This window comes from Chlorocebus sabaeus, chromosome 11 (genome assembly GCF_047675955.1).
Source record: "Chlorocebus sabaeus isolate Y175 chromosome 11, mChlSab1.0.hap1, whole genome shotgun sequence".
Classification (NCBI taxonomy): Eukaryota; Metazoa; Chordata; class Mammalia; order Primates; family Cercopithecidae; genus Chlorocebus; species Chlorocebus sabaeus.
This window is the reverse complement of record NC_132914.1, coordinates 67,578,774-67,593,652: the sequence shown is the minus strand read 5'-3', so window position 1 is coordinate 67,593,652 and position 14,879 is coordinate 67,578,774. Positions and strand designations below refer to the sequence as shown.

General features: G+C 39.7%; 1 protein-coding gene across 1 annotated transcript in view; it reads right to left on the bottom strand.

The window, feature by feature from the left end:
• The window catches only part of KCNMB4 (potassium calcium-activated channel subfamily M regulatory beta subunit 4), a 64,307-nt gene that overhangs the window by 9,957 nt on the left and 39,471 nt on the right, over positions 1-14,879 (bottom strand). The window lies entirely within an intron of this gene.

Genomic DNA, 14,879 nt, shown 5'->3' with positions numbered 1-14,879 from the left:
TCTCTTATGACGGGCATTTACATACAAGATACCTGCCCAAAGATTAGCACACGTTATGAAATACTTCTCTTTCCTTCATCCTTTTCCTACATTGTGCCTTTGCCTAGCTAGATCTCCACTACTTCCACCACTACCTGCTGTTCCTAACCACAGCATTAATAACACCTTGCAATTTTAATATCCATCCTCCCTAAGGAAGTCCTCCTTACTTTTTATAGAATTTCCTTTTTGTCTTTGTAATACATCTTTGATATCTCCTTTTCAACTTTATTCTTCATCAGATATGCCCAAAGATTCCTGATTCTTCTTTATTCAGCTCTTTTATGATACAAAGTCACTAGCAATTCTAAACTGCATATCCATTTTAGCCCCAATCCTACGCCACACCATGTTTGACTTTCCTAAAGTTTTTGTTCATTAACTACCCTTTGAATCTTGTTTTTAAATTCTGAATTTTAAAATTGAGGTAGAATTTCTGCACAGAGAAACTGAGAGGTAACAAGTGCCTGGTTTAATCAGTTTTTCATGTTGTTTTGATACTGCTGATTTCTGATCCTTTCACTTCTATTTTATAAAAACATTTATCCAACCCATTCTATTCTTTAAAACCCACATTCTTCCTTACAATGATTTCTCTCATATTTGAAGAGCAATACTGCATTATTAAATCAGATTTCATCCAGAAATGGGGAAATTTAAGGGTGAGCCATTTTGTTTCCAAAGAAAGTCTCTCAGAACGAATTTTCCATCTCAGTGATGCCTAGTCCTAAGGAAACATCCTCAGAAAATGGAAATGTGGATTTAGGATGTTAACGCTCAAAATATCCTTCTTTTTTACAATTCCTTAGAGGAATTAATTCTTAAACATCAAAAGGTACTTGTTGTGATACAGCATGTCTGATAATACAGGGGTACACACGGGACTTCTCAAGCAAGCCCGGGCTGGATAGGACTAAAAATCAAAGCACTAATTATATCAGGACATCCCATATTCCCTTCACTGATTAAGACGAAACAACGGTGCCCCTTATTTACTTTGTGAAGCCAAATTAACAAAGTTGAAATAGAAGTTCTCCTTATAAGAAAGGTTACAAACACTAGAAGGATTAGTCACAGTGAGCAAAAATCACCGATGCACCCAAAGTATGCATATGAGCAGTGATTCCACTGGGTGTCTATAAGGCTGGTAAGAGCTTTAGAATTTGGTTTCCAAGGAAATGAGGTGGGTAAGGAATCCCCCCAAATGTCAATTTATCTTCTTGCCATCTCAACAATCCTGGGTACAATGTGCACAGATGAAATATGGCATTTAAAACGAGGTCAAGAAACAACTTCCTCATGGTTTTTGATATAAAATCAAGACGGCAACAAACACTGGAAGGATTAATCATGGAGCAAAGTTAGCATGCACCTTTGTCTCAAAATCTTCAAAATCTTTTAAATGAAATAAGATTATATCCAAGGGCCTAAAAGCAGGTGTCTTCTAGGTTTGTCCAAGACCGTAATTCTAAAATCCTAGAATCTGCTTCATTGTTTCAGGTGAATGAAGTCATAGGCTACGCCAAGCATAGTGACTGCACACATATAAAAAGCTGCTTTTTGAAAGATCACTTTAACAACCACATTCTGTATTATTTCCCTAAGCTGAATCATGTTCTCAGCCCTCGCTCCAGGCAAAGAGGACACAGAAAACGAGCAGGAGATATAATCACAGATCACACACTTGCAACGTGGGTGTGAGAAACTGTTTCCAGGGAGAAAATGACAAACATACTGATGTGCCCAAAATATGCCTATGAGCAGGGATTCCATTGGGTGTCTGTAAGGTTGGCAAGAGCTTTAGAATTTGGTTCTCAAGGAAATGAGGTGGGTAAGGAATCCCCCCAAATGTCAATGTATCTTCTTACCATCTCAACAATCCTGGGTATGATGTGCACAGATAAAATATGGCATTTAAAAGGAAGTCAAGGAATATTTTCCCCATGAATTTTGATATAAAGTCAAGATGGCTTCTTAGATAGGACAATTGAAGTGGGGCACAGCAACACGGGCTAGCTGAGTCTCCAATGGCTCAACCACAAATGCCCCCATAAAGAACGGTCCGTAGTCTCAGTGAGTCTGCTCAACTCCCAGGAACCTGGATTTTTTTCCCAGTGTTCCCACACCTAGAAGAGCATCACACCCTGCTAAGCTCAAAGTGAGAGCTCAGTAAATGTTAGTGGAATAAGAAACAGCTTCAAAGAACAAAGTGAAAATCCAGTGCCATAGAGTGTCAGTTAAGCAAATTAAGGTAGGGGGCAGGCAACAAGATCTTAGATGTCACGGAGGTTTTTTCCAAAGGCCACATAGATTTGTTTGAAATTGTAAATATCATGGATGTATTTGCATAAACAGGCATGTGTATTTGCTTGTGTTTTTACAGACTGTGCCAACTATTTTCAGGTAATTTCCAAGAACAAATGATCATATTTACTACTCACTTTGTCATTACTGCTTTTCTTCCTGTTTCGTCTTTTAATCGATCTCTATCTAGCCCAGCCAGATAGATGTGTGTATAACAACGGTCACAAGCAGTTCCTGTTCCTTCAACTCACCTGTCCCATCCCTGTTGAGGTGCTTTGCCCTCCAATGCTGCTGCTCCTACATGTCACAATTTCAGACCCAGCATGCTAGGAACTGCAGCCAGCGCCTGGTTAAGCCAATACTAAGTGGGCCCAAACAGGTGAACAGACATTCTGTTTTTCTCCAAACCTCTGAAAAAGATTCTGCAACTCATCTCACAGTAATTTGTTCCCTAATTTACTCTTAGGAAATTGCCGTTATTGTTTGATTAGGTTAAGTCCAATTCCCTGTAATTAGATCCTCAGTGAAGAAAAATCAACCCATCGCCACAATTTACTTTCTTTTCTATACCTCCAGCATCAGTACTGTACCATTATTTTGGCAGCTCTGGAGAAAGGCTCTGAAAAATGTATCATGGGTGGAGGGAAAGTCAGACTGTGTGTCTTTCTGAAGAAAGCGCTACCTTCTGTTATTATATCATCATTCTAGAAGATTCCCAATTGTTAAAAGCCTGTTTCATTAAAGTGTATTACACACCAGTTATTTTTTAAATTAAATAATTAGCAGCATATATGTACTTTGCTACTGCATGTAGGAAAACAGAAACAGACTAGCATTTCTACCAAGGCTAGCAATGAATCATTCATCCTAACCCCTAAATTATATAGTAAAGAATACATGAATAAGAGCTTTACATTCAATTCTGTTGTAGTCTGTCAAGCAATTATATCTCTCAGTTAAAATGCATTAAACAGATCTTGAAATGCTTTTGCAAAGTAAAATTAGCTAAATTAATTTTGAGGCTCTTTTCCTAAATGATGAATTGATTACAAATATGTTTGGAGAACAAAAATACTATATAGAAATACACATAACAGTTCAAGTGGTGACTTACAGTTCAATAATAGAATCTTAAAACTTGAGTAATGAAAAAGACCCTATCAGTCAATCTTAAAGTTTTTCTTAGATGTGCCAGCAGCTTAACTTTAGCCTGGTAGCATGTGATATTCAAAATTCAAGAAAATACATGTAAATAACTATCAGATTGGTGGAATAAACATGGTAAAGATTTTGAAAATTACTAAAAATTATAGCCACAGGTATTCCTACAGAAGGAACCTGTTTTCCGTTCTTTCACCTTGATACTAGCATTAATGTCCCAGATAGGTGACCCTCCTTCATCTGGGGTCCCACAGTGAAAATGACATGGAAGAGAGCTGCACACGACCCAAGAGAGACCTGGACAGGAAATAAACATTGGCTGTTATAAACTCCTGAGATTTTCAGGTTGTTTCCACAGTGCAATTTAGCCTAAGCTCACTGAAACACACCAGGAAAGGCTGGGGATCCAATGTTTTCACGAAGGAAACTGCCATGATGGTAAAAAACAATCTTAATCTAAAGCACAAAAAAGTTTAGAGATGTTTATTTGGGCATTTTAAAAGACTTTCTTGGTACTCAGCTCTCTTCCATTCAGCCATGTGATATTTGCAGAATAGCTATGATGTAGCAGGGACCAGGGCCATATTTGTGTTGGCTCTCACTAGTCAACTGTAAATCCAAAGGCAGGAACACCATTTTCCCATGTTTATATTCCCATTACCCAGAATAATGCTTGTCATATGCTCTAGGTGCTCATAAATGTTTGTTGTTGGCTTACTGTTGAAATCCATTTCAAAACGCAATGGACATTTGCACAAAGTACAGAGGTAATATTAAAGGAGAACTGAAGTTTGCCTGGGAAAACAAAAACGAAATATCTTTTCAGCAGACATGAAAGAACAGGAGATTAGAGTTTGGTGAACAAATGGGGAAATAATTTCCTGGTAGAAGATACAGCACAAATGCTTTGGTCTGGCATTTCAGATTATTTTGCCACCAACAGTACACTTTAAAAAATGTTATAATAGCAATCTTATTAATTAGATTTAATACAGTCCCTTATGTTATCCTAACCCAGAATGGACTAGAATCCTGGTTCATGTTAGCAGCACTAGAGCAGACTAGTTAAGAGAATGGACTCTGGAAGCTCAATAAAGAGGTTTGAATCCTGGCTCTGTCACTTGCCAGCTATGTGATTTGGTCATATTGCTTAACCTCTCTGTGCTCCAGGTCCCTCATGTATAAAATGAAGATTGTGTTAACAATGCCTTGTAGGGGTGTCGTGCAGATTCAATGAGTTAATATGCAAAAAGCATTTAAATAGTTTCTGGTATAGAGGCAGCATGGTAAACAGGTGTTGGCTATTATGAAAGGCCAGAGGGCGATCAGCCGTGAAATAGGTCTATGTCCTAGTCCTTTTCAGCATTTTTATCGATAACTTGGATGAGAAAAACCAAAGCCATTTTGACTTACACTTAAGTCAAATCATAGAATTATGATGGAAGATATAACAAATATGATGGGTACCATAATCAAGAGTCAAAATAATCATGAGACTGGAACAATCGGTCAAAAGCAACAAGATGTATTCGCATAGGAATACATAAGACATTTTAAAATTCTTGCATATTTGAATGTAACACAAATCTCACCAGTTTAAGAATAGGGGGAACCTGCTTTAATAAAGAGCAGCGTGTATAAATCAAATGTTGGGGGAGCAAGTTTAATTAAGTGTAAGCTCCGTATGAATCAATGGTGTGCTGTAGTTGCCAAAAAAGCTCATGCCATGTCATTAACTAAGTTTTAGTCTCTGGATTTAACAAGGGTGGTAGAAATGTTCTGCCTTCCTCTGGACTGGCCAGCTCAGGGCACAGTAAGAAAAGCATCCCAAATGATGAGAACAAATTGGTTCCCAACAGTGATGGCATGATGAACTTGGTGACACCAACAGTCTGAAGGTCAAGTACTCAGGTGCAGATCCTGACACTCCTCCTCCCTGGCCATGGGATCTTAAAGCCTCTGTTGCCTCTTCTGTAAAACTTGGACAATATGGTCTACCTCCACACTGAGATGACAGAACTAAGGTGAATCTTTAAAAATTGTGGTAAAGTGTTCAATTTAGTGGCATTAATTAGACTCACCATTTAGTGGCATTAATTAGATTCACATCATTTATTTCCAAAACGTTTTTTTTTTTTTTTAGATGGAGTCTTGCTCTATCATTCAGGCTGGAGTGCAGTGGTGTAATCTCAGCTCACTGCAACCTCCACCTCCTGGGTTCAAGCGATTCCCCTGCCTCAGCCTCCTGGGTAGCTGGGATTACAGGCACGTGCCACCACACCTGGCTAATTTCTGTATTTTTGGTAGAGACGGGGTTTCACCATGTTGGTGAGGCTGGTCTCGAACTCCTGACCTCTTGATCTGCCTGCCTCGGCCCCCCAAAGTGCTGGCATTACAGGTGTGAGCCACCGCACCCGGCCCAAAATTTTAAATCTCAACAAACAGAAACTCTCTAGCCATTGAGCAGTAGCTCCCCACTTTCCTCTTCTCCTAGTCCCTGATAACCTTAATGTACTATTTGTCTCTAGGAATTTTCCTATTTTAAGTATTCCCCAGGATTAATTTCTTGACAACTAAAAACGTTTAAAAATGGAGTGGGCTTCTTCAGGAGGAGGTGATGTCCACTGTCACAAGAGTTGTTCAAGTAGAGAGCAGAAAATACTTCAAAAAATTATGTGGTGGGTATTCATTTTGGGTTGGAGTAAATGACTGAAAAGTGTCTCCCAGATTTGATAGTCTATGTGGAGTCTATGAACTCCACAATACATTCTACATGTGTTTCCGGTGACTTCTAGCCCCATTTTATCTAAGATGAAACTGAGGCAAGAGCTCTTTGATAAGTAGCCCAAGGTCAATCACTAAGTCATGAAGAGAGCTATGGATAGAAATGAAGTCTCCTGACGCACAGCCCTGCCCTGCATTCCACCATCTGATGATGCTGCACTCTATGACCTACTTGTCCTACGGTTCTTGTATTTTTCCTCCCAAATTCCCTCAGGGCTTTGTTTGAAGGCTGCATAAAATATCTTAAATGAAAAGTGTTTTAATAACACATCAAATTCTTAACTTTAATGCCACGATGATAAAAGCTGGTAGAAGATGAATTTGCAAGCATGAAAACACTTTGATTAACCATTAGAAAACAGACTCTCAAATGTAGATTTTAAGTCATGTACAGCCATTTGGATGTCAGACTGAGAAAAAACACTGGAATAACTTCCATATATATTTCACAGCATACTGGAGAAGCCACAGCAATCACTGCTTTTTTAAAAAAGTACAGATTTTGGGACCAAAGAAAGCCTTCAATTCTGATGTAATCTCTCTTAAAATGGAGACAGACACAAATGTATATGGAAAAGACTCGGTTTCGGTAAGATTCCAGATTTACTGTTTTGTTTTTTAAGATTCAGGATATATCATTGGATTTAACGTCTAAAGAAGAAGCCAGTATGTTCCTATGAAAAATAGCCATAGAACCAGTCTATTCTCTAATGATAAGACTGCAAGAAATACTTCTCAGAGTAGAAAACAAAAATAAGCAATTTTTACCAAATATCAGACATAGTATTTAGGAATTCATTCCAATGTCAACAAAATTTTCCTCTGGAATTTGTTCCAAATCTTAGGTCCCATCTTTATATGCACATTTTCCCCATTTGTATACTAAGAGGTCTGCTAGTAAAAACAAAGTTTTTTCTTTAATTTGCTCTATAAAAAAACCCAAAGAAAAACTTAGAAGCCAATGGTACAATTAAATTCAACATACAAATATATTAAAGTAAATTCTTTGAGCTGCATCTCTTTTTAGAGTTCAATCTGTTTTTAGAATGCAAAGACATCAGAAAAATAAACTACAACTGACCCATCATTTTTCACTCTATTGGTTGTAAACATATTCAGATGCCTATTTCTAAGCATGTTAAGTGTTACCTGTCTCACATAACAAGAAATCCGGAGGTAGCATGGCCAGGGCAGGGGCAGCTATTCCACAAGCGTGCCAGGAAGCTGGCTCTTGTTGCTCCACTCTTACTAATGTGTAGATGTCCACTCTCCTGTTTATCACCTCAAAGCTGCATGACGGCTTTTGCTGTTGTGGCATCAGAGAGCAGGAGGCAGTAGTACTTACATCAGGAAAGCAAAGGCTTTCCCAGAACATTCCAGTTAATGGTGCCTCCAAAACAGTTACCCAGGACAGAAAGCCAGAACTGGATCCAATTCCATCCAGTTCTTAACCTCAACCCCTATCAAGCATCATGTACTTCTCTAAACCTGCACATTCCACTTCCTTCAAGTCGTATGTCCGTTCCTCCTTTTCTTCATCCACTAATCCTACCTTTGCCCAAGTTCTTACCATCCCTTGTCTAGACTGGCACAACAGTCTCCAAATTGTTCACCGATCCTCCAGCTTTGGCATCTATCAATCTGCCCTCCATGCTGCCACTAGACTAGTGTTTCTAAAACATAAATGTGACTGTCACTCCTCTACTGCCCTTAGGATAAATTTAAACCCCTTAGCATGACATAAACGCACAGTATTATCTATTTCAGCCTCTTCAGTTCATCCACCACTTTTTTTTTTTTCCTTTTTTAGACAGGGTCTCACTATGCTGTCCAGGCTAGCCTTAAACTCCTGGACTCAAATGATCCTCCCATCTCAGCCTCCCAAGTAGCTGGGACTACAGGCATATGCTGCTGTTCCCAGCTTGAGATGGTGGCACTTTTTTTTTTGAGACGGAGTCTTGCTCTGTCGCCCAGGCTGGAGTGCAGTGGTGCGATCTCAGCTCACTGCAAGCTCCACCTCCCGGGTTCACGCCGTTCTCCTGCCTCAGTCTCCCAAGTAGCTGGGACTACAGGTGCCCACCACCATGCCCAGCTAATTTTTTTGTATTTTTAGTAGAGACGGTGTTTCACCGTGTTAGCCAGGATGGTCTTGATCTCCTGACCTCATGATCCGCCCGCCTCGGCCTCCCAAAGTGCTGGGATTATAAGCGTGAGCCACTGCACCCGGCGATGGTGGCATTTTTATGTGTAATATTTAGGACACTAAATTACAAAAAGAGTAACAACCATGATACCAGAGTGGTAAGCTATTCTGCAGCAGCAGGAAGATCTCAGTAGCCCCTGAAATGGGCTTGTTTGATGGACAGGAAACAGGCATTCACGAAAGTGAATGTTCCAAATAATTAAAACTTAAATTTTAAGTCAAATAAAAACTAACAAAATATTAAAATATTATTGGTAAAAATCTTCTTAAAAATGCATTACACATTTCCTTGCCTTTTAAGGAGAGTAGGTTGAACCAAATTTAACCTTTTTTGATGACTCAGTGTCATCATTATGAAACTCAATTACTGTTGAGGTAGCAGAGCTGTCTCCCTCTCCATTAAATGGCTCCAGACTGTTAACCATTTAGTTATTTACTAATTTTCTCTCCCTTTCACCATTAGGATTTTATCTAGCATCCTAAGTTGCTGTAATTTTGTACAAGTCTTCAGAACCAGGGAATCATAAAACCATAGAATTTGAGAGTTTGAAGGAATTTTAGAGATCATTTAATCTATCAGTCTATCAAATTTTATAGATAAGAAAACTAAGCCTTAACTAAGTGAGCAGTCTTTTTCTAATCAGTTGCTTTTCATTTTCTATTTTAATGGCTTTAAAACTATGTTCTGAAGAAACCTCTACTCAATTTGAGCTCAGACCATTATGTTTATCTTTCTTTAAAATGCTAAGAGTAAATTGGATTTAAAAATATACGCTACAGGATAAACACACTTTGAATGAACTTAAACATTAGGATTTATCTGTTAGTATCAGGAGTACAACATATTTATTTCATTTAACAACAGAATTGCTTCTTCCTTTTTTTGTGTTCTGTTGTTTTACTCATTGATAAAACCCTCATTATTTATTCATTCAACACCTCAGCCTCCAATCAGTAAATAACCAGACTCAACTTTCTTTCTGAGTTGTTAGAAATCTACAGAGGCAGGGAAGAAAAGCATATGTGTTTACTAAGTATTAACTATTGTGCAAATGTGTTTCTTACAAAACCAAAACAGAAGCCCTTAAGATGGGTAATGCTACCCTCATTTTATACTTGAGGAAACCAAGATGGAGAAGCTGCACAATTTATCTAACATCATACAATTAATCAGTGGTAGAGGAGAAATATAAATCCTGATGCTTGATGTCACATGACTGCTGTCCTTAAGGAATTCATAATCTATAAGAGCAGAAAAGTACATATTCAACTCTCTAACAGTATGATAAAAACAACCATGGCAGTGTGGGAGTGCAGAAGAGGAAGTAATGAATTATACCTGAAAAGATGAGAGAAGGTTACACAGTGACATTTGAGGTGAATCTTAATAGTAGTAATAAAAACAATAATAGCAAACACTTTTATAGGAATTATTATGGGTTAAGCACAGGCCATCTCCTTGATATTATATCCCACTTCTGCAAAGGAAACTGAGGCACAGATAGATTAAAGTAACATATCTAGAACCACGCCACTAGAAAGCGTCTGCTTCTAGAGTTCATTCTAGGACTACTGTGCTGTGCTAATTCCCAGAAGTAAAAAAGGTGAAGGGGAGAGAGACAGGAGCAAAGGCATTAAGGTGCATGGGAAACAGAGTGACTCGAGGTGACTGATGCAGCTGGAATAAAAGTTAAAATCTGTAAAGCAGACCATATTACCACTCTGCTTAAAACCAACGATTGGCTGCTCACTACATTTTAAGAGAAACCTAAGCCCTGTCTAGTTCTTGCTCCACTCTCCCACTCATTCACAGCTCTCCTGACACACTGGCCTTCCAGCACCTAAAACAACCAAGTTCTGTCTTGCTGCAGAACATTGGCACGGGGTAGAATCTCATTCTGAGATATTCTCCCCCTAGCTTTTTACCTAGCTAATTCTTGAACATCCTCTGGTCTTGACCTAATTTTGATTTACTCAGAAAGGTCTTTGAAATTCCCCACCATGCCGTAATATCTCATAGCAGCATCCTCAGCTTCCCCTTCATAGCACTACCCTACTTTCTAATTATACTACTGTTGTGACTACAGACTATAGGCTCCATGGAGGCAAGGACCATGTCTGCTATTTTGTTGTTGTTTTCTTGTTGTTTTGCCTATGGTTTTCCTTGACTGGCATATAATTCAGTGGCAGAAATTGAAGCTGGAAGAGCATGGCCTTTATCCTATAGGTAAGAAGGCAGAAAAATTTAATCAAGGACTACGACAAGATCAAAAGGAGGCTTAAACAAAGCAAAACAAAACCTAGCATGGTGTGGATGATAGACAAGAGAAAGACCAAGGCTGACAGACTAGTTGAGGATGCCTTCAACAAGCCAGGTGAGAGCCTGAATCCAGGCAGTGGTGGAGGAAGTGAATTCACGAGACTGCACAGGTGGTGTGGCTGGATTTGTTCATTTGATGTGTGCGTGTGTAAGCCTGCTCTGTGTACTCTGTGACCTACTAATCAATGACCATAAAGTTTCAGTCAAGTAAGATGAATAGGTTCTACAGATTTGTACAACATTGTACTATCGCCAACAGCAATGTATTGTACACTTAAAAATTGAAGAGGGTATATCTCATGTTAAGTATTCTTACCACAATAAAATAAAATTAAAGTTTCCCATCACTGGAAAAAAGCTTGGGGAGGAGGTGAGTAACTGAGGAGTGAATGCAGAGAAATAAGCCTCCTGCAGACGAGAACTGTTGGAGGGAGAGAGAAAAATGGAATGTATATCGTAAAGTAAAAACGGAAAGTGCCCTGAAGGAAATGAGACAGGATGAAATAAAATTTATATCCAGAGGTATAAAACAAACCACTAAAAAGTAAACCTGTAGAGAAAAACTCTATGCTCTCCAAGAAGAGGAAAAGATAAAAAAATAAAGACTGATCACTCCTTTTGGCCTTTAGATCCAAAGGGAATTGAGGAATGAATAGCTATTTTCAAAGGGACAAGCCCTCTTCAAGGAGAAGCCAGTTAAGGCAAAGATGAAGAAAGAAAATTGTATGAAAAGATGAGAATACAGAGAAGTTTTCTGGCAATGAAAAGGGGTTTCAAAGCATACTCATTAAGGGGGTGTAAGTTAGGTTTTGCTGAGAAGGGATAAGCCAGGGAAACACTGAGAAAAAAAAAATGAAAAAATGATATAGGGAGAAGAATTGTGAACTTACCTGAATAAAAAAGTGTAAAAACAAAATCCACACATTGTGGAAGAAGACTGAGCCTCGAGGTTAAGGGAGGCAAAGAGTGGAAAGATCATACGGGAAGACCACAAATGGACTCAACTCTTGGCATGAATTCGCCCAGTGGCACCTCTGCAGAATCCCTCCTGCGTGTAGAGAAGGGATGGCCGCATGGAGACTTGACTGCCCATGGCAGGCACAGCGGCTTCAGGGCTGCTTCGGCCACTGCAGACTCAACACTGGAATATAGCTTGCCTCAACAAGGCTTAACCAGTGAAAAGCTAGGACTCCTATAATCTTTGTCTTAGATTTTTAAAATAACACCCTTTTCTTGAAAGTGAAAACTTCACTATTCTCCCTAATTTCCTGCATTTGAGCGAAATCTAAAGGTTTCTTTAAATATAAAGTTCATCTTATCAAGAGCATCTGGGAGTCCATACAGTAAGTCTATTTTAATTTCATATTTAGCAGTAGTAAAAAGTGTACTAAGAGTAGATGGCACCAGGGAGCTGCCATTTTTCACACCTCCAAACAGCACTCCTGTTTCCTCTCACATATGTCATGTTAAAAGAGCCAAACTCTGAATGCCTGCCTTCCCAGAGTCGCTTAAAAATCCTGTCTTGAGTGCTGCTGGGCTGTGATAGACCACCCCCGCTTCTATCTACACCCCCACAGTTTGGGAATGGGACAGTGAGATGATGGATAGGGAATGTGTATCCGTTCTGAAGGAGGTATAATGAGCTTAAATTTACTGTACTAAAGTTAACACAACTGCTATAGGTGACATAATAAGAAATTTGTATTTGGTCTCTGCCCTGGTTCCTGGCACAGAACTTCTAAAACCCTTGTAATTTCCTGAGTAGTCGGGGTGAGAGGAGAATCTTCGCTTTTTCATAGTAAGCCCCTTTCAACCACGCCCAAGTTTATACTAGTGAGGTGACTCTTGGAGGATGGGGACCGGTTGCCAGAAGAACCGACCATGTGAATAGAGGATTAGAATTCAGCACTACCTCTCTTTAGCCACGTCTCCAGGCAAGGGAGAGGTGGCTAGAGATCAACTCAACCACCAAGGGCCAATGATATAATCAATCGTGCCTATGTAACAGCCATAAAAACCCTAACAACTCCAGAGCTCCTGGGATGGTGCATACATCAAGGTGCTGGGAAGGTGGTGTGCCTGGAGAGGGCACCTTGCTCAATGCATCTCTTCCATGTGGCAGTTCCTGAGTTGTGTCCTTTATAATCAGTTGTAAGTAAGTAAAGTGTTCTGTGACCCATTCTAGCAAATTATCAAATGCAAGGAGGGAGGATGTGGGAACGCTTGACTTAAAGAAGGTCGGTCAGAAGTATAGGTAGATACCTGGGACATGGGCTTGACATCTGAAGTGGGGGTCATCTCGTGGGGCTGGGCCCTTTAATTCGTGGGATCTGATGCCAACTCAGAACCGAACTGAATTGTAAGACACCAGCTAGTGTCACCAGAGAACTGAACTGCTTGGTGTGGAAATACCCCACACGTTTGGTGTCAGAATTGTTATGAAAGTCCAAAAAAATACTTTTATACTTTTAGTATATAATTTGGGTTAGCTCTTTTTAGGTACACCTCATGCTTCTGGAGGAATAGTCCTTCTTGGCTGGGTACTGAGAATATTCCAAATTCACGCCCTGACAGGAGGAAGCAACCCTGTCAGGGGGAGGCAGCCCTCACAACACGCAGTTCCCAAGTGGGGAGCAAGAAGATGTTCATCAACATGGTCACCAGCTAGTCAGGACAGCACGTGGAAGGGGTGCCCTGTTCACCTCCAACTGCAAGCTGAAGCTCAGGAACGTTGTGAAACCAGTTCCCAGTCCAGGGCAGGAAGCTTCAAGGAAGTACCTGATTCACACAGCGGTGGGTTCAGGCTCAAACCGTCCCACCTCACAGAAAAAGAAACCGTTTTATTTCATCCCGTCTCGTTTCCTTCAGGGCACTTTCCGTTTTTACTTTACGATATACATTCCATTTTTCTCTCTCCCTCCAACAGTTTTCATCTGCAGGAGGCTTATTTCTCTGTATCCACTCCTCAGTTACTCACCTCCTCCCCAAGCTTTTTTCCAGTGATAGGAAACTTTAATTTTATTTTATTGTGGTAAGAATACTTAACATGAGATATACCCTCTTCAGTTTTTAAGTGTACAACACATTACTGTTGGCGATAGTACAATGTTGTACAAATCTGTAGAGCCTATTCATCTTACTCGACTGAAACTTTATGGTCATTGATTAGTAACTCCCATTACCCCCTCCTCCCAGCCCCTGATAACTACCACCATTCCACTCTTTAAATCTATGAATTTGACTATTTTAGATGCTTCATATAAGTGGAATCATACAGTATTTGCCTTTCCGGGTCTGGCTTCTTTCACTTGGTATAATGTCCTCCAGGTTCATCCATGTTGTCACATGTTGCAGAGTTTCCTTTTTTTCAAAGGCTGAACACTTCCATTGTGTGTATATACCATATTTTCTATTTCTTTTTGAGATGGGATCTCACTATGTTGCCCAGGCTGGACTTGGACTCCTGGCCCCAAGCAATCCTCCCGCCTCAGCCTCCCCTAGCTGAGACCACAGGTATCACCATTGCGTCCGGCTTCACATATTCTTTATCCATTCATCTGCTGATGGACATTTAGGTTGTTTCCACATCTTGGCTATTGTGAATATTGCTGTGTTAAAAGGAGGAGTGCTCTTCAGGATCTTGAAGAGTCAAGATCCTGCTTTCAAGTCTTTTGGAAAAATACCCAGGAGTGGGATTGCTGGATCATACGGCAGTTCTACTTTTAATTTTTTGAGGAACATCCATACTGTCTTCCATAGCAGCTGCACCATTTTGCATTCCCACCAACAGTATGCAAGGGTTCCAATTTCTCCGTATCCTCGCCAATACCTGTCTCTTGTTTTTTTGTTAATAGTCATTCTGAGAGGTCTGAGGTGACATTTCACTGTGGCTTTGATTTGCATTTCTCTGATGATTAGTGAGGTTCAGCAATGTTTCATATACCTGTCAGCCTTTTAGATGTCTATTTTTGAGAAATATCTATTTAAGCCCTTAGCCCTTTTTCAAATCAGATTATTAGTTTCTTTTACTATTGAGTTGTAGGAGTTCCTTATATATTTGGGGGATTA